General features: G+C 45.2%; 1 protein-coding gene across 5 annotated transcripts in view; it reads left to right on the forward strand.

Moving 5' to 3' along the window:
* Positions 1-4155: 4155 nt before the first annotated feature.
* The window catches only part of GLI1 (GLI family zinc finger 1), a 107640-nt gene continuing 91034 nt past the window's right edge, over positions 4156-20761 (forward strand). For 3 of the 5 annotated variants that reach the window (XM_080989682.1, XM_080989686.1, XM_080989683.1), the window contains exon 1: positions 4156-4820. The gene's annotated coding sequence lies outside the window, so the exon portion shown is untranslated. Of the gene's footprint in view, positions 4821-19107; positions 19128-20761 lie in introns of those variants that run through there. The other 2 variants (XM_080989685.1, XM_080989684.1) reach the window with 2 other exon arrangements.

The following is a 20761-nucleotide window of genomic DNA, read 5'->3' on the forward strand; positions in this document are numbered from 1 at the left end:
TACCCACTTTACAGAAGTAGCATGGAAGCTTTGAGCTGCCATCACCAGGTTTGTGTTATGTTTGTTGCCCCACAGACAGAAACACAACAATCCTGCTGGCACATTTATTTGGACAGCAGCAAAGAGCACAGACAGTGGCACATTTACAGTCTGGGCTGTTGCAGTCTGGGCTGCAGCTATCTGGAAAGCTGAATCAGCACGCCACTGGTCACCTGCAAAAACACGCACTACAATCACTGGAGAAAGCCCGGAGTATCCCACAGATGGACTGCTCAGGGGCGATACTTAGCCAGCTCACTCAGAGCCCCGCCTCCTCGGTTTTTAAGAGGCTGCTGGACATGCCACTCAAGTGCTGTGTGTGGAAGGGACTCTGCAAGCATTCAAAGCCACCCACAGACACAGGCAGATCTGACGACAGGCAACTGAGCTCAGTGCTGGGTGTGGCTCCCAAATTGCACAGGAACCTTGTGCCAGGCAAGGCTCCAGAAACAGTTTTTTCAAAGTACAAGGCCTGAGCAATTGGCCAGATGGATAACTGGTCCTTATACCCTAAGGTGGTGGTCAGTTCTAAATGAACTTGACTAGATATTAGGACAAGGTTCCTGCTGCACTTATGCACCACAAGGTATGGCTACTCAGGCTGTGCACTCACCATAGCTATAACGCACATTTAGAGGAAAAGCCCCCCACACACAAAGAATCATGGAACTTTTAAGGGTGCTGGGAACTGAAGCTTTGTGAGGAGTAAACTACAGTTCCCATAACTGTTTGCAGGAAGCCAAGTGTTTTAAATGTACTATAAATGTACAGCGTGTGCAAAAAGATCACATGAATTGAAAGTAAGTGTGCTTAAGAAGCAGTAACTGCTTTGCAAAAGGGTGGGGTCTTTTCCCCATCTGTGCATGACAAGCAGCATCTACAAAAGCTCCCTCTGCTATGCAGCTATTAAATTATTGATAATTATAATTTATGGGAACAGGCATCTGGGTCTGCTTTGCATCTGGTCCTCCCACAACAGGGATTGGGAACCTGTGGTTCTCCAGATGCTGTTAAACTACAACTCCCAGGTGGAGACGCATTCTAAGACTTATTACATGTCTGATGTGTTCTGGACTAATTTCTCTTTGGAGGATTATAAATATACAAAATATACATAGATATGCAGGGCTAACAAAGTATAATGCATACTAAACAAATATGAAACACAGTTCTCAAATTGCTTATTGCAAATAATTGTTAAGGGCACTTGCAGAGTGTTTACATTGTAAATGGATCTTTCAGATTTGCTTTTTTCTCTGCACACAATTGTCATGTGGGCTTTAACACATTCCATTTCCCCCCCAGTCTTACAAGGGGCTGTTGTTCAAATTTTTCAACTGTAAAAATACTGGATTCAAAGGAAGGATGCTCCTGCCCCAGAAGGCAAGGTGTTCTTCTACATCTTTCCAAATCCTCCGTATGCATGGCATTCTTCGCCAGAGCTTATCACAGTGTTCACCAGCTTAGATGGCTTTGTGGAGGATGGACTACATCAGGGATAGTCAACCAGTGGCCCTCCAGATCTTGTTGGACTACAAGTCCCATAAGCCCCAGCCAGCACAGCCAACAGTGAGGAATGATGGGAGCTGTAGTCCAATAACACCTCCAAGGCAGCACATTGGCTACCCCTGGACGAGACAAATTTGGTCATTTTATTTATTTATTGCCTGTATATCCCCTTTCCTTCTCCAAGAAGCACAAGGTGGAGAACATGGTTCTCTTCCTCCCCATTTTATTCTCACAACAACCCTGTGAGGTAGGTTGGGCTGAGTTTAATGGCTAAGCAGGGATTCCAAGGTCCTAGTCCAACACTCTAGTTCAACCACAACAGCTCTCCTAAGAGCCATAAATCATCCACATGCAGAGGCCATGAGCCTCTGGTTGCCAAATGCCGGGGAGAAACAGAAGACAAGCCTGTCTCCCTCACGCCTCGTTTTTGAGCTTCCCAGAAGAGCATAATTGGCTGCTTATCAACCCAGAGCGCAAGTCAGCACCTTAACTTCTTCCAACAGTTTCACAATTTCCATAATTTGGATCCATGTGATGCATCAGAGGTGGGTTTATTTTACACTGGGCAAAAGATTTCTGCATTGCAGGGGGTTGGACTAGATGACCCTCAAGGTCCCTTCCCACCCCACGATTCTATGGTTCTATGATTCTGAACACAATACAGTTTTAATTCAGTGTTAGCTTCCTTTTAAAAATCTCAGATCTCAACAGAGGCAGGCCTGTAGCCTCAAGTGATACTTTTTTTTAATTAGAAGCAAAATCTCCCCTCACACATTCAAACCACATTGGACAAAGTAAAGACACATTGCTAAACCACTGGAGACCTCTGCATGCTTACTTGAGATCCATTCATTACTATCAGGCAAAAGCCTCTCAGAGCAGCTAACAATGAAAACACAAAAAGACATGTAGAAGGCATCAAAATAAAAGCAGAACCGAATAAAGATTACATAAGCCAGCGGAAAAGCAGTGCTTGAAAACACCACAATTAAAAAGACCTGGGCAAATATTTAAAAAGGTCTGGCACTGCAAAGGCTTGGCACCATATAAGCTTCTTTGGGGGACAAGTTTTAGAGCTGGAGGTGCCACAACTGAAAAGGCCCTTGGAAAGCAGCTCCGGTTCGATGGTGGTGCTGGGTCTCCAAGGAAGATCTTAATAATCAGGCAGGCTCATGTGGCAGGATGTGCCCTTTAGGGTAGTCTTGTCGCAAACTGCTTAGGGCTTTAAAGGTTAACACTGGTGCCTTGAACTGCATCTGTAAATGCACCTCAACCCACTGTAGATGTTTTAAAACCAGCAAGGGTGTTGTTGTTTTTTATGCACCTGGTTACAGTAAGTAGCCAAGTTGCAGTATTTCGGAATCTGTAGTTTTCAAACTGTCTCCAAGGGCAGCCCAACATATAACACATTGCAGCAATCTAACTAGGATGTTGCCAGAAGCATAAATGATTGGCCAAACTACTCCTGTTCAGAGGAGGCTGTCTCTGGCCCCCCAAAGATGGGGATGGATTGAACAGCACCCCCAGACTATGAACCTGATGGAGGGGATGCAACCCTGTCCAAAATGGGTCAATCACTGCCTATGTTAACAGTCCACCACCCACCTGGGCATTCTATCTTTTTTGGGGTGTGTGTGTTATGCTTCAGTTGGTTAGCTCTCATCCAGGCCATTATTGGCCCCAGACACTGATTTCGCACCTCCACAGCCCCTCCTGAATTGGACAAGGAGAAATAGATGCAGGGCCAGAGTGCGGCAGATGGGGGTCAGAGGAAAGCAGTAGTGGCTTGGCTGCTCCCTCCTCTTGCAGGGGGGGGGAACCGGCCCTGCACCCCCAAATCGGCTTGCCCCCCCCCCGTGACCTGTCCCTGGTACTGAAGCAAGATCCAGTCAGTTTCTGAACCATGGAATGGGGGGGGGGGGAGGAAGCGCCATCTTGCTCTTTGCCTCAGGCAGCAAACTGCCTTGGTCTGCTCCTGGTTGGGCAACCTCAGCCTGGGCAGAGCCAGGTTTTCTTAACCTCGGTTGGTTAATTATTTTTTATTGGTTTACATGATTTAGGGGGGGCCTTTGGCTACTCCCGTGGCCCTCAGCATCCTTGGGGTCACTCTCACCCTCAGCCCCCACGGCCTCCCCAGGCCGTTTCTCCAAGACGGCGAGCTCCGGAGGCCACCCAGAGTGCGGCTGGGCTTGGGCTCCTAACCCGTGTCTTTCAGTCGCGTCTGCATTGCCACCTTAGGTTAGGGATGGGCCTTGAGAAATAGGACCAGCCTCTTTGCGCCCTCTGGCGCTCCCCGGCGTGTGCCCAGATGCGCGGGCGGTGTGCGTACACACACACACACAAATAATAATAATAATAATTAATAATAATAATAATCTGAAACTCCATGCCGGGTTTTCCACGCCGCTTTGGCACTGTCGGCAGCATGCTGTGAGAACTGCGCTCGCGAGGGGCTCCATCGAAAACCTCACACAGGGCTCAACTTACCCTCCTCCTGTTGCTAAAGATCCCATTTGGGGGGGAAAAGAGGAGGAAAAAAGCCAACAACTCGAAAACTTCAAAAAGGAGGGGCGGGAGGAGGGGGAAACCACCCAAAAGCTTTGCCGAGGAGGAGAGGCGTGGAGTGGGTGGCGCAGTGGCGGCGCGGGGGGGGGGCTCCTTCTTTCTTCCCTCCCCATCCCCTCCCGACAAGTCTGCGTGGTCCCGAGCAAAGCCCTCCTTCCCGAGACAGCAGCGCCGACGCAGCGGCTGATTGGCTCCATGTGCGAAAGCTCAAGAAAGCATCGGGAAAGTTTTGAAAGAAAATCAAAACTTCCTGCTTCAAGGTGGTCCCGGGCTGCAGTCCGGAGAGCCGAATATTTATAACGCGTGCTGCGTGATGTGCGCGCGCGCGCGCAGGGAGAGCAGCACCCCACGTCGCACTTTTGAGCAACTTTAAAGCCTACTCTTGTTATTGTTGGCATTTTTTTAAAAAAAGTAATTGTAAAACAAACCAAAGAAAGGCGAAAGAAGTGAAATCAAGATGTGGAAAATTTGGGGAATTTGGTGAAAGGCTACAGCGATCTCTGCTGCTGGGTTTTTTGTGCTTTTTGAAAAGCGTTCTCCCTCCTCCAGCCCGCTGGATGTTGCTCTTTTGGGAGGAAAAGAATACAGGAAAGTCGAGATTTCGGAACCAGGTCCAGATCTTGGAAGTGGAATCCTCCGTAATAAAGAAGACAAGGATCTCCGGATTTCTAATGACTCTCTAACAATACCGCCCCAGTCTTTGAAAGGTATGCTCTTTTTTTCTCTCCTCTGTCTCCAACTTGAAACTGATTTTTTTTAAAAAAATCCTCATTCCCCCTTACGAAATTTTTGACATTGCGTGCAGACTTTGCCTTCCAAATGGTCTTAGCGTTTGTGACAAAGAAAAAAAGAAATGATGGGGGGGGGGGGAGAAGCAGTAGATATTTTATTTTTTCTGAATCGATAAAGAGTGCACAGTGGCAGGAATTGTTAATCACCCTCAAAAGAACTTTAGAAGGGTTATCTGCAGGGAAGGAGCTTGTGTGAAATCTCATCTTCAAAAGTGTTCCCATTTGAGGAGAGCTATGCAGCAACTTCCTAACTTGTAACTTTTGCGCAGTTGGTTAAAGGAATTGTGGATTCTTCTCATCCCTTACCAACCAAATGAAAACAAAAATTGTAAGTTTGCTCTCCGTCGGCCCCCCCAATATCTCACCTTTTCTGACATATTTTGGCCCAACAAGCCAACAGCAGTCATCCATTATCTTCATCCAGATTCCTGGAACTGGTTCAGATCCAATTAAAATTTGAGGCAGAATCAACTTTACAAATATGACAAATTGTTAGGAAGAGATTATGCCCATCGTCCAAATGGAGCCTTTTCTCTGGGTTTCTTCATTGTAATTGTATTTACTTTTCACACCTCAGTGGTTAAGTGGAGGTTGCAGGATCAGGCACTTGGGAGTATCTGGGGGCTCCATGTGTGTATAAGAGGGATGGTGGCACTTCTGTTAAAACTTTTTCTCAAGCAAGCAGGCAAACTTCAAAGGCTTTGAGGGGGCACGCTGCAGTTGTTTAAATTAAATTATTAACATCAGGGTGGATTTCCCCACCAGCTGGAGTAAATCAAGACAGTCCTCTTGTTGTGTGGCATTTGGTATCATTGGCATCCTTTTGTAATGCTTTTAGGCCACAGCTTTAAGAAATGATACAGGAGTACATAACAGTTAATAGACTGACAAAAGGGCCCAAATATTAGATCTTTAAGCCGTTTCCACAAGTGACACTTAAAATCCGTCAAACATTCTGGATCTGGTAACATAGCATATGGTTTTACGGCAGAGATTTTCAACTTTTTGAGCCCACGGCTCCCTCGACCAACTACATTCTTTCTGTGGCTCCCCTGTGGGGCTCAGGAGCCCAGTTATGCCCCCCCCCTTGTCTGCAGAGCCAGCAGCCCCTCAGCCCTTTTCGAACACCCTCCCATGTGGAGTGTTCCCTCAGCCTCCTCCCTCCTCCCCTCTCCTTGGGAGTTCTCTGGGCAGCAGCCCACCCCTTGTCTCTGAGCTGCCCCCCACCTGCCTGGACTCCCACTTGTCTGTCCACTCCCAACCAGTTGGATGGGCTCCTCCACCCACTTTCTTGCCTGCTCTGAGGCCACCTCGGCTCCTGGCACCCAGCACCTCCTGGCCAGCCCCAGAGGCACCATTCGCCTGGGGAGCTTGTATCCCGTGTTAAACTTGTAGCCTATTCTGGATTGAATGGCATTTGTAAGATTTAACCTGGTTTCAACCATGTTTTCCCTTCACACCTCCTGACCGAAGAGAATTGTCTTTTGGTGAAAGGGTTTGGGTTAGTCACCAAACAATCCTCACAGCCTCCAGGCCACTCTGAAGGAAGCCATGATGCCTAAACTGGTTTAAATGTGTAGTGCAGATGTGCCCTTATATGCCACCTTGTGGAAAGGCCCTTATTGAATGGGGAAACCTTGGCTACCCCAGTTTTGTGGAGCCAGTCCATTATTCTCTTCAGAATAGCAGTTTGGAGGAATCCAGACCCTCCCTCCTGCCCACCCCCTTCAGCAAAAAGGAAAAAAGGAACCCCCGAGCGTGACTCATCTCTAACATTCTGTGACACAAGAGAGAAAAGAAGAGAAACAAAGCCCTCCGTGACAAGCTTGGAAAAATAATTAAGAATCCATTTCCCTTGTCTGCTGAAATCGGCAGCTGGAATGACCTGTGTGGACTTGTTGAACTGCTAAAGGAGATTCGGTTGCTGGGGATGCCTCTTGACTTTGCAGCTCAGATTAACAACAATCTGCCTTGGGTGATGGATGGAGGGGGGAGTGTGAAAGGGATGGGGCTCTTCTGAGCACTGAAGGGAAAAAGTGGGGGGCGGGAGTGGGGAAGAGGTCTTGTGGAAGTTTCTTGCCTCCTGGAAAAATCCACTCAGGGTTTTGTAACAGAGATGCTGGCTGCAAGGTTTGGACACACAAGGAGAGAAAGCTGAGATCAGAGTGAGTTTGCTGCTTGCAAATTGTTTGGTGAAGGCTGTGGGCGAACATCTGGCCGAGGACTGAGGAGTAGGACGAGTTAGCTGTTGATGCTTCACGCTCCAAATCTGTGCTTCAGACAGTGCAGGCAAGGCCAAGCATCAGCTCACAGCAGCTTTATGTGAACCCTGGTGGCTCTACCAAATTGTAATCAAGGCGTGGTAAAACATTTTGCTCATAGTTCCACTTGTTTGGGAAAGAAGCAACAAGACTTTAGCATATTTCAGATTCTGTTTGTTGTATCACCATCTCAGGCAGGTTCTGGAAAAGCAAAGTTCTGCTGCCAGTGTGCTGCATGATGGGACCTTTCTGGAAGCTCCCCCCTCCCCGATCTTTCACAGTAGGGCAGCGATGGGGAATTGGTGGCCTTCCGGATGTTGTTGGACTACAACTTGCATGATTTATGACCATTGGCCACACTGGTTGGCGGAGTTGAGACCTGGAGTCCAGCAACAGCTTTCCCATCTACACAGCATGGGAAACTGACATGAAAAGCGTATGGATGAACCCGTGACTTCTCAGAAGTCTGGATTGGAAAGTTGCTCTGTAACACGTAAATAGACGTCTTCTGCCCTTGCAGTTGTTAGTATTGTAAAGGTTGCTAACATGAATCATAGAATCATAGAGTTGGAAGAGACCACAAGGGCCATCGAGTCCAACCCCCTGCCAAGCAGGAAACACCATCAGAGCACTATAGAATCATAGAAACATGTGTTAGCAGAGGTTACCATAAAGAGCTATGGACTGACCTTTTGAAAACTGGACAACGCTAATCTTTTGTACATTGTAGGCATCTGCATATTCAGCAGCTGTCTCCTGTTTCTTCTGTTAGGCTTGGTTACTGCAGACCATCACAGGATATATCTAACCACTGAGGAGACCACAACTTATTACTGAAATACTGTGCAACAGGAGTGTTCCCAATATGTAGACTATAGGACTTCTCATTGTAAAATTTAACATAAAAGTTGTTGTTCTTGTTATTTTTACTATTATTTTAAATCCATCTATCCAAGCTGGAAAAAAATTTAAACACTATACATGGAAGCCCGCATCAGTTTGGAGTCTGTTTAGTCTGTGTAGGAGTTAGCATCAGATTTTTAGATTGATGGCGTGCCAGCCTTTAGTTCCCATCTGACAGGGGTCAGTTTGTCCCTTGTAAATGTTTCCTCTTCCTTCGCTGTCTTCTCCACTGTTGAAATGTAGCGGCTGGTGTTTGTTACAGTTAAACTTCATAAAGTGTTGTATGCATTGATGTTGCTACAGACACGAATAATGTTCAGCTATCCAGTGAAGGCCTTTAGGTTTTTCCTCTGACAATCCAGCCATATGTTCCTACAGTTTCCCCCTATCTCTGTTCTCCTGCACCACTTAATGGTTTTGTCTTCAAAGTCTTCCTTCAAAGTCTTCCAAACCCTAACCCTATATAGACCTTTTAGCCTCTACGTGTAGCTTCCTGATGCATTTAGCCTCTACGTTCTTCGCTGATGCATTTTTAGCCACGCTGTCTGTGAAGAGATGCCCTTGCCCACCTCTTCAGCCTGAGACTGAGTGGAAAGTATTTGTTTGTTTGTTTGTTTGTTTGTTTGTTTGTTGCATTCATATTCCCACTTTTTTCTCCAGGAAACTCCTCATTGAATCCCCACAACCACCCTGTGGGGTAGGCTAGGCTGAGAGCCGATGCCTGGCCTGAGGTCACTCAGCCAGCTTCATGGTCAAGTGGGGATTTGAACCCTGGTCTCCCAGGTCCTAGTCCAGCATTCTAATCCAAGGGTCAGCAAACTTTTTCAGCAGGGGGCCGGTCCACTGTCCCTCAGACCTTGTGGGGGCCGGACTATATTTTGAAAAAATAATAATGAACGAATTCCTATGCCCCACAAATAACCCAGAGATGCATTTTAAATAAAAGGACACATTCTACTCATGTAAAAACCCTCTGATTCCTGGACCGTCCGCGGGCTGGATTGAGAAGGCGATTGGGCCGCATCCGGCCCCCGGGCCTTAGTGTGCCTGCCCATGCTCTAATCACTACACCACACTGGCTCTTGGGTCATGAACCCACATTCTGAGCTCCCATCTTGGGGAGTTGGCACACCCAGCCGGCATTCCCAGGGCTGAGGGTTGGAGAAGCAAGCGGGAGGGTGACAGGGAACTTTGGGTGTTATCTGGGAACCACCGCCCTCGGCCGGCTGCTACACCATGCAGGCAGCGTCCTTTGGGGTGAGGCTGAAAAATTCACAGGCCCCGGGCAGCTTCCCAGATTCAGGGCCTAAACTGATTATTCCATGGGACAGAAACGCTGCAGGATCACTCCACCTAGGGAGCTCTGCTACCCAGCCTCTGAGTTGACTTCCAGGTGCCCTCTCTCCTTGAAGCCAGTTTCCCAAGTGAGTTGTCAGAAAGGAAAGAATTCAGCCCCAAAGGCTTAGCTTGCTGAATAAGTGATTCAGGGACTTTTATGAAAAGTGCAGGTTTCTTCCATCTTTGCTGGAGGGGTGTGCCGCCTGCGGAAGATGGATTAAAAGCACACATGCACACCCATCTCTGAATTTTAATTTTCTAGGCTAGGGATGAGGAACCTGTGCTCTTCCAGAGGTTGTTGGACTTCAGCTCCCCTGACGCTTAGCTATACTGGCTGGAGCTGGTGCAGGATGGCCCTTGGCTATGCCCATATCTTTATGCCTCTTTATGGGACCACTTAAAGTACCACTATTCTTGCACCAAGGATTGCAGTCTGTCACCCACCAACTATAGTTTTCAACTAAACAATCCCCCCATCCGATTAAACATTGCAGAATGTCTGCCATATACCCTAGTTGTTGATTATCCAATGGCCTGACTTGCACTGGCTTTTGAGCAAGTGTATGTGTGTGAATAAATTGACCATAACTGCTACCTTTAAAAATAACCCCCCACCCCCAAATATCTATTAAACATTCTTACATCTCATTTAAATGAACCTTGGTTCATTTTGAAGGGCTGCAACTCAAAAATGTTTAGCACTATTTACTATTTGGGTAGGAAGTTATAGAGAGATGATGGTTGGAAGGAAGTGTGTGTGTGTGTGTGTGTGTGTGTGTACAAAAAAAATTATGCATTTCCCACAAATTTCTTATATACATCATACACGGCCCATCACATATCACTTCCCTTAGGACTTCCCAGTCCATCTCTCCGTGGCATTCTATACAACCCTTATTCTGCTGCATATCCTGTTGTACCACCCTATTTTATCTCGTGTGTTTCCTTTATTTAGTACTAACTGCAGCTCATATGGCTACTCCTACTTGCAGGTTAAATTGAGTATTATATCTCTCGAGATATACTCCAAAAGACTTCCACTGCTTTCTTATCTGTGTTTCACCTTTGTTTCTTATAATTCTGTATATTCTATCAATTTATTTTGCCATATTTCTTTTGTTGGTATTTCTTTTTCTTGACATTTTTTCACCTAAACTATTGTAGCTGCAGCTGTTGCATATAAGAGGTTGAGTGCCGCCTTTGGAATATCATCACTTACTATCCCTAGTAGAAAGGCCTCAGGTTTTTTGGGAAATGATCTTTTAAAATTCTATATGAATCATTTCCCAGTACTCTCTAGCATATTTACATGACCACCACATATGCATCGGGGCGCCTTCTACCTTTTGACACTTCCAGCATAACGTGGACCCTTTTTAATAAATTGTTACCAGTTTGTTGGGTGTCAAGTACCACCTGTACACCATCTTTTGTAAATTTTTCTTGATAACAGGCTAAGATATTCATAGTTACAGGTAGGTAGCTGTGTTGGTCTGCCGTAGTCGAAACAAAATAAAAAAATTCCTTCCAGTAGCACCTTAGAGACCAAGTAAGTTTGTTATTGGTATGAGCTTTCGTGTGCTACTGGAAGGAATTTTTTTATTTTGTTTGAGAAATTCATAGTCTCCCCACATAATTTCTCCCAGGCAGACATTTATATATTATAACCAACATCTATTACCCATCTAGTCATTGTCACCTTTGCCATCTCATCTTTGGTCCCCCACTCCAATAACAGTTTGTATATTTTAGAGATGAGTTTATCATCATTTCCTATTACACGTTTTTCAGATTCTGAACTAGTATAGTGGTACCTTGGTTCCCGAATAGCTTAGTTGTCGAACAAATAGGCTCCTGAACACCGCAAACCCAGAAGTGAGTGTTCCAGTTTGCAAACGCTTTTCAGAAGCCGAACATCTGACGTGTCTTCCGCTTGAGTGCAAGAAGCTCCTGCAGCCAATCGGAAGCCACAGTCGAATGGACTCCCGGAACGGATTAAGTTCAAGAACCAAGGTACCACTGTATATTATTCTACATGAAGATGCACGTTAACAAATTTCTCTTAAAATCAGCCCCAAAAGGCAAAATAGGTACAGGTACAGGGGTTCTTTCTTGTAAATTATCTAATCTCAGATTAGTAGACAGATTGGAATTTAGCTATCTCACACTTCTCTGAATGTACTTGGTAGTGGTAAACCAAGAACAAACCTTCATTATAGCTCCTCGTTTGCCTGTAGTGAAACAAACTGCAAGTCTGGGTTCAGACATAACTAAACTGTGCCTTAGGCATGGACAGTGCAGCAGTGGCGGCAGCAGCAGCAGGAGAGGACCTGGGGAGGAAAGCAGCAGCGTTGATCTTTGCTCTGGGAACCACACTTTTGCTCATTCATGCCAAGTCATGGTTTAATTTAGTGTTACATCCAAACTGGATCTTTGTATGCTCAAGAACTAGAAAGCGACTTTGAGGAGTATTGCTCAGAGACTTCAATGCAGGTGAGGGTGCCTTTCTTTTCCTGACTATTCAGAAAGGGTCTTAAATAAAAAATTGTCCACTTTTCCACATTTTCCCTAGAGCACACAGTATCTGCTAGAAAAGTAACTTTCTGCAAAAAAAACTGGAGAATTGGAGTACCTCAGCTTTTTCTGGGTTTTCTGATGGATTTTTCAGAGCAGTATGCAACTTGAAGTTTTCATTGCAGGCATTAATCTGAATGAACAGTATTATTAAAGGGCAGAAGAGGGCCAGTTTTGTATTTTTATATATATTTCCCCACCATGAAAGTAGGGAATGGGTTTTCTGCCTCAGAGTGCCGTTGGCCGTCTCTGTTGTGTTGTGTTGTGATCCCTTATTTGCTAGCTTTTACAATATGTGTTACTTCCACTTACAGTGAGGTGTTTTGTGGTTTTTTAGCTTTGTTTTGTTTTCGTTTTCAATGTAAGATTGCTACCTATACTTTACTATGGACCACCTTAAGAGAGGAGTTCCTTTTGGGTGACTAACTGGTATGTAAATATTATAATGTGACCTGAGAATCAAAGGGAGATATTGTAGATACGTCCTGAGAGTAAACATGTAGCCCCATGGGCAGCTATGTGAAGGCAAAGTCAGAATAGTTTGGCTTGGCTGGGAAAGTTCACCTGCATTCTAGGTCCAGACTAGCATGGCTGCCAGACCTCACATCAAACCAGCATTGATCACATCAATACTGATGATCACATCACATCAAACCAGCATTGGTACAATGGTCTAATTTTCTAAGTTAGATGGGTTCTAAGCTAAGTTCCTTCGGTCCCTACTTCAGGTCCCAAATTATGTCTCTCACTCAATTCTATTGTTGGAAACGGTGAATGCCCACTCTCCAGCAAAGTGCGGTGGGCTGCCTTGAAATACTGGCTAATGATCTCGGTATTTGGCCTGGGGAAGGAGTTACTTTTACATCTAACCTATGAAGAGTCTATCAGCTCATGGTTGAAAACTATGGCCCGAAAAGTCTCCTCAGTTGGTCTTTCACCATCCTTTTTACATCATCCGGGCTATGATATTGCCCTTAAATCCCTGAGGCAGAGGTTATGATATTCCACACAGTGGTCTTCGCTCTAGATCCTATGTAACCTGTCGACTGTTTGCATTTGGAATCCACTATGGCCATTTTATTTCATGAATCTGTCTGTACCTAACTATCGCCGATTATTCACCAAAGCTAGACCAAATGTATTTCCGTCAGAAGTACTAAATGGCCGACTGTCTGGTGTACCCTATCAGAATAGGCTCTGCTTATGCTCTCAGGGTGTCAACTTTATGAAGCAGATCCTACTGCACTGTGAGTAGTTCAAACAAGCAAGGGATCAATTAATTAAACTCCTATTGGTAAACTTAACTGGAAAATCCGAAACCTTCCACCTTAAGTACCTCATTAGAGATATGTCAAATGATACTACCCTGGCCATAGCTAAGTTCCTCTTGGAAGTATTAAGAAACAGAAACCTACATGCTCTGGATGAAACATAGCGACCGCCTTGGAACCCTTTCCCTGCATTTCTGTTTTATTTTGCTTTTGAAAATGTTTTTGTGGGTCTTTGGACAGAAATAAAGAATGTGTAAGTAGGGAGGGAGCAGGTCCACACAAGTCTACAGTGTGCTTTTACGATCCACAAGGTGAGGAAGCCCATTAGGTTACCTTATTTACTCAAATGTAATGCACAACTTTTTTGGCCATATTATGTCGTGAAAATTAGGGGGCGCATTACATTGGATAGCACATTACATTTGAATAAACACTTGAATTCACTAAGGTGATGAGAGGAAAGTCTGCCATCTGGCGAGTTAAAAAGGCTCTTAAGAAGTGGCCGGTGTGGCGGTGGCGGACTGAGCGTGCCATCCTCCTCGGGCCCCCTCTGGCTCTCTTTGCTCTGAACGCCTGGCCACACGGTTCAAGCGGCTCTTGCAGGGCTGATCTCCCTGAAAGCAGGTGAGGGAGGCTGGCTGGCTGGCTGGCCAGCAAATGGTCACAGGCAGAGTCGCCCTCCCTGCGCGCATGGCAGCCATGGAGAAGCTGATGAAGGCCTTAGAGTCCCTCCACTCTTTCCAGCAGCAACAGGGGCCTGTTGAGTAGGGTTAGCCAATGTGGCGGTTTCCAGATATTGTTGGACTTGCCAGTCCCAGCCACCAAGGCCAGTGGTAAAGGATGCTGGGAATGGTACTCCCACCAATACCTGGAAGCCACCACATTGACTGCCCATGGACTAGAGTACGAAGTGAGTGTTTGGTCTTATTTCAGCCTCAAAAAGACATTTTTAAACATTCATACTTGTAAGCAAACATACACAAATGAAAAAGGATTAGGGCAGGATTCTCATCTTACTGGGGGAGAATCTACAATCTTGGAAAAGGCATGGAAGGAAGAGTTACAAAACAAGAAAAGGAATTGGGAAGAGCTGGCTAGTCTGTATTTGATCTTTGCATTAGGGAATGGGTTATCATTTGAGGCCTGAGGAAACAGGTGGCGAACCATCACCTTCCAGATGTTGCTAGACTACAACTTCCATCATCTCTGACCATGTGCCCATGCTGGCTGGGGTTGATAGGAGCTAGAGTGCAGAACTTCTTGGTGGTGGGGCATCAGGATAGCCACCCTCTGCATTAGGATATTGGACACGTTTAATTTATGGGGCTTGACCAGGATTGCTGCAAGTTTTTTGTTCTGCATCTAGCTGTAGAAAGGAAATATATTTTAATAAGGACAGGAAAGCTGTGATTTTACCACAATATAGGCTGCTTGTCCATTAACTGCTCCTGTCCTGTATTCCTTAATGTGGGGGGAACTAACCTTTGCTGCGTCCAAATGTTGGACTACAACTCCCACCCACCCCAGCCAGCATGGCCAGTGGTTGGGGGCGGGATAGGAGCTGCTGTTCAACAACATCTGGAAGGCCAGAGATTAACTACCCTTGCTTTAATGTATTGACATCTGAGGCCCCAGTGCAAGGAGAAGGGTGGAAGTAGTAGAAAGGACTTCGTAATAAGAAAAATGCTGCCTCAGCCAGTTGTTTCAAAACAGCCCAGCCACCCTCACTCTTCCCTGTATGGGAAGCTCCTCTGCTTTGATGAGGAGAGAGTCCCGTAGTCTGTCTGATTTCCAAGCCAAGACCTGGCAGCCATAGCAATGGATGCCAAGCTCATGTGTTTTCAGGGCTAATGTGGGCCCTGATAGTTCCATTCAGGGCCCCTCCTCTTCTTCTTCCCCTGGCCTTTGCATGGGGCAGCTTACAGAGCCCACTCTGTGCCCAGGGCATGTTTGTTTATTTGTGTGCTTGGGTCTGCTGGTGTTTGCCAGTTGGCTTGGGGAAGGCCTTGGAGAAGGTGGGCGGAGATGTGTGCGTGTTTGTGTGTTATGAGCACAGCTGGAAAGTAGGGATGAAGCCAGTGCAGGTCAGCTGGCTATCTTACACTATTTGTGTGCAATGGAAGCCTGAAACATACACACACTGCTATTTTTTGCTTTTCCACCCCACTCTTTTATATACGCAGGAAGCCGCATGTTCTCCGATAGGGATGGATGGTTCTGTCAGTTTTGGTTTTCTCAGTTTTTCATTTTTCCAGTCTTGAATTCTATTCTCCACCTTTCTGCAGCAATCTGGAGGGGAAAAGAGGTTGTTGTTGTTGTTTTAAGATCGTCATGAAAGTTCAACTTTTTAGTGCTAATTACTTCTATTTTATTAATTTTTTTGCAATTTTGCTAATTATTTATTTCCGCCTCTATGAGCCCAAGGCAAGTAAAAATGCAAGTTAAACTTGCATAACTTAACATATAAGCTGCTGTGTTCTGGCAACATGTAACTGAGCTTGAATTACCACTCCATCTTTTTGAAACTTTATTCAGGAGAGGAGGGAAAATGTCTACTCTTCTGCCAGTCATTAATCACCCTGAATGTGCGAAACAGTGATTGAAACATTGAGGAGGATAGCCACTCATCATCAGAATGATCGGTGATAATACAAACTTTAAGTAACAAACATTTTTTTTCTTTATTAGGAGTTAAAAGAATGGCTTTCTTTTAGTCTTCCCAATAACATTTAAAGAGTGGAATGGTTATTCTTGTCTGTGGTGTTAAGAAAACACAATGCATTAATTAATCCCGAATAAAAGGCATGGATTAGTGTGATGGCTCTTGTAAGCCTGAAAACTGAGAGAAATCTTCTGGTACCCACTATGAGCATTTTCACAGAAGAGACTTAAAGTGGCTCTTGATTTAATTGTGTTTGTAACCTGAGTGTGAAACCCATACTGGCCAGAATGCATATATGTATTACAAATGCCTTTCCTGAGGTTTGTCTCCCACATTTTAAACACCCAGCTGTTGATATAAATACAGTGTGAGAGGCTCAAAGATAATTTGAAATTCAGAGTTGTGTCTGAGGGCATGCAGTAAACCAGGGGTGGCCACAACTCCCAAGAGACTGCGATCTACTCACAGACTTAAAAACTAAAAATTGGCAGTGATCTACCCCCTTTTGGGGGTTCAGGTCAAAGTTGCTGAGCTTTTTTTAGGGAGGAGGAAAGCCCAGTTTTTTTAAGGTGCAGGGCAAAAATGTTGATTTTTTTTTTTTTTAGGGGAGCCACTGATCTACTGCAGGCGTCCAGTGATCTACCAGTAGATCACGATCTACCTGTTGGACATGCCTGCAGTAAACTAGTGCTTTTCAAACTGCACTTTGACAAAACTTTGGGTTCCCTTTGAAACTCACAATCAAGTTCACAATCAAATAATGTTGTGGTTTTCAAACTTTCCTTCAGGGAACCTTTTCCAGATTAAAATATCCACAGAGCAAAGGAGTACCAGCAGAGACAGACAAGCTGCTGTTAGGAAGTTTCCCTTCCATTATTGATCTTTTCACTAGAGCAGGGATGAGGAAATCAGGAGCCTTCAAATGTTGTCAGGGCTCACCCAGACTTGCTTTTTTGCCACATTTCTAGGCACAGGTCTGAGCTCCATGTCTGAGCACTTTTTTTTTCTTTTGGCCTCACTGCTTTTCCTGTGAAAACCACTGAATCGGAGCAAACGGCAACCTGCAGAAAACCCTAATTGCCAGATGTTCCAATTTAGCGCCAAAGAACGGGTTTTCCTGGGGGGAACTGTGGCCTCCCCTCCAAAAAAGTGGTCGGATCCTGACCAGCAAAGCACAGACCTGTGCTTAGAAAGCGTGGATGAGGCCTCAGACTCTGCCTTCCATCAACTGCCCTCAGCTCCCATGGCCAGTAGTCAGGATTGATGAGAGTTCTGGGCCACAATTTCTGGAGGACCACAATTTCCCCATCCCTCATCGAAAGCATTCAGTGCTAGATCTAAATCTGCAAGTGACTGTGAATTATTATTTATTCCTTATTCATCATCCATAATATGAATGTGCTGTTGTGAAAGACCCTTCATCTTGTGTACACAAAGGCATTTTGTACATCAGAAGCATACTTTGTGGCTGGCATATGTGACCATTTCCACATGATGTTACGAGGCAAAGGGCTTAGTGTTGAATCTCCAGTGAAGCTATACCTTGCTCAGCAATGCACCTAGCAGACCATGCCATCACTGATCTCTGGAAATGGGTTTGTTACCTGTGATATCAGTAAACAAAGCTTATTGCTGCTTTACTGAAGATGCAGTACTTGCTATTATCCAGTAACCCACATATTGCCTTGCTATGGGGAACTTTTATCTCACTGTTCCTCCAAGGCAGTGGTTCTCAAAGGGTGTGACACATCACACTGGTGTGGCAGGAGAGGATGGCAAGTGGGGAGGGAATATTTGTAATTTCAGGGCCTTTGTCTATGATCTTTGAGAATTCTTGGAGAACAGGTGAGGTCCCTGCAGACTGGAGGCAGGCAAATGTTGTCTCCATCTTCAAAGGGGTGGGGGGGGGAGACCCAGGTAAATACCGATTGGTCTGTTTGACATTGATACCAGGGAAGGTCCTAGAGCAGATAATTCAGCAGTTGGTCTGGCTTTAGCTGAGATTCCAGCACTGAAGGGAGTTGGACTAGATGACCCCTGGGTCCCTTCCAACTCTAAGATTCTATGATTCTATCAAGTGTTGTTAGTAGTTGTTTCTGTTTTCCAATGCATTTCTTATCACCTAAAAATTTGGTGTGGTGCAAGCAAATTTTTGTTCTCAAAGTGTGGCCCAGAGAAAAAAGTTTGAAAACCACTGCTCTGGGGAGCTTAACATGGAATAGCTTGTTCTTTCCCCCACCTGTTTCATTTCCACAACAACCCTATAAGGTAGGCTAGACTGTGACAGAAGGACTACTCAAGGTCATCCAGTGAACTTTATTGCTGTGTGTGGATATGAAACTTTAAAAGTTTAACAGCAATTCCCACAACAGCATACCTCTCAAAGTATGTTGTCTTAACATGTTGGACCCAAAAATCTGCTTTCCTGACTTGTAGCCCGACTACATACCTGTAATCCATTTATTTTAGGTAACTTTTAGCCACATTTTTCTGAGTACAGTAAAAGATTATAGTGATAGCCAGCAGACTATTTTTTCAAGAAAGCATAATAGATAAAGCAATTTAGAATCATTGTTATATTTAATAAAAAAATATTTTTATGTCATGTGTAACCGATGAGGTATTAGTTTATGTGCCTGCCTGATTTCATGGTTTCTCCCTGTCTGCTTTCCCAAGTGTAAGCCTGCAAGTGAGGACTGTGCCATTAAATGTATATATTTTTACAGTGGCTAGAAAAGTTTAGGTATTATAGATAGATAGATATGGCAGCCCCAAGAAAATGCCTTCTCATGAAGCCAAAAGGCCAGCAGCAATGGAGCGAGGCAAGCCCTCAGTTAGTAAGAAAGCCACAACGTTCCATAATGTGGATACACTGCAGAGAAGGCCTGTCCTGTAAAGGATAGAATATGGACCAGTGCTTCCCTCCTAGATCTGACAGGATGGGGAGGTAGAGGGGGCTGCAGTCAAGACAAGTGAACAGTATGCAGCTGTGCCCAGTGGCCCTGGAACTCTCCCTTTCAATTGGTTCACACCCCTCATTTATACACACATGTAAAATTTCGCAAAATCAAACGCTCACATGTCCAGGCAAGATTGGAAGAAGCCCAAGTGCTTAATTTTCTCAAGGGAAAGGCACCAGTGCTAAAGCATGTCTGGAAGTTGCGCCTTTTGATCCGAAAGGACACCAATGCCACTGGTGTGTGACTCACTCAAGGTTGGAATACAATCTGCATGTATAATGCCCTGACCCCACTACTTGAAGGCTAATACCTTAAACAACCTTTTTATTCTTCATTTCACTCCAAGGGCTCATCCACACCTGCTTGTCCCATGCCTAGAAACAGGTCCAAGCAGTATTTCCCTTGATCCGCTCTTTTCCCAGGGAAAATCTGCTCTCTGGCTCCAAGCGCTTATCTACACTTACCTTTCCTCCCCTTTTCCCAGGGAAGGTCCATGCTTTAAAGCTCTGTGTTTGAGAGCTGGGTTTTTTGTCTTTTGCCCTGGAGCTTTCCCCACAAAACTCTGCTCTTTAAAGCTCAATTGGAGCAAATGGCAACCTGTGGACAACCCAAACTGCCATTTGCTCCTATTGTGCGCTAAGGAGTGGGTTTCTGTGGGCAAAGCTCCAGGGCAAAAACCCAAAACAAGCAAATGCTCAAACACAGAGCAAAGTTTGGAGCTGTGCCTGCAAATAGCAGGGCAAAAGGTAAGTGTAGATAAGCCCTAAAACAGAACAAACATCAATCCGGAGGAAACCCAAATTGCCATTTGCTCTGACTGAGCACTAAAGAGCAGTTTTCCCCAGGGAAAATCAGTGGGACAAGAAGAAGCATGGATAAGCCCCAAGTCACTTCTCTTTTTGTCATATGTCCTTTAGCGCTGTGGTGAGCAGACAATAGGCTTGCAGGTATTGTTTTTTTACTAGGACTCCTAGATCCACCAACTGGAGCCAGCTACAAAAGACATGCACTTAAAAGTAAAGGATTCTGAGCCCATGTATTTGTTCTGAGTGCCAAAACTAAACTGAGTTCACAAACTGAGTCCACACAAAAATAAGCTCCTGTGATTTTTACCATATGCCAGCTTTCTTTATCCAGAAGTGTAGTGTGTGTGTGTGTGTGTGTGTGTGTGTGTGTAGGCTGTGCGTGATTTATTTTGTTGTTGGCTAATCAATTGGGAGCCAGAAATCCTTGCCAAATCACCTGGTGATCTACCACCCCAGCTTTAGATTATGAGTCTGTAGGTAAGGCTCTGTTCATCTTATTCCTGTGTGACGCCTGGGATATATTAAGTGCTTTTATGAATAATAAATGGTGATGATAGGACAACAAAGAAACATAACAATAGGGCCCTGAGTAAAGCACGCCGTCTCCCTCATTCTCTGGTTCCTCATCCTTAGATGAACTTCTACATCTGGAGACCATGAAGCCTTGTTCTCACAAACAGCCGATGAAGTGGCAACCTGTGTCACGACTGTGCCCTGCAGGCTGAAGTTGACTGCGTTTACTTTGTCGCAGAATAATGATTTTTAAAAACCCAAACACAGATAAAACTGATAGAACCCTTCTCCCTAACACCTAGTTTCTATACTTGGGGCGGGGCAGGGAGAATTGGAATTGCATATGAACCCCATCCTGTAGCCTAGAATGGTTCAAGCAAAACACAAGAAGTCTGCTGTTTGTGAAAATTAGGCCTAACAGTCTACAACCCTGAAACAGGTTTGGACCCAGAGAGTTGGCAACTGCAGCTCTGAGTCTTCTCTGAGAGGGGGTAATTTGCAGGGGATAAGCAGAGGGAGCAAGAGGGGATGTCTAATCATTCTTCTGAGCCCTGGTTTCCCCCTGAAAT

This window comes from Podarcis pityusensis (assembly GCF_964106645.2).
Source record: "Podarcis pityusensis genome assembly, chromosome: 2".
NCBI lineage: Eukaryota > Metazoa > Chordata > Lepidosauria > Squamata > Lacertidae > Podarcis > Podarcis pityusensis.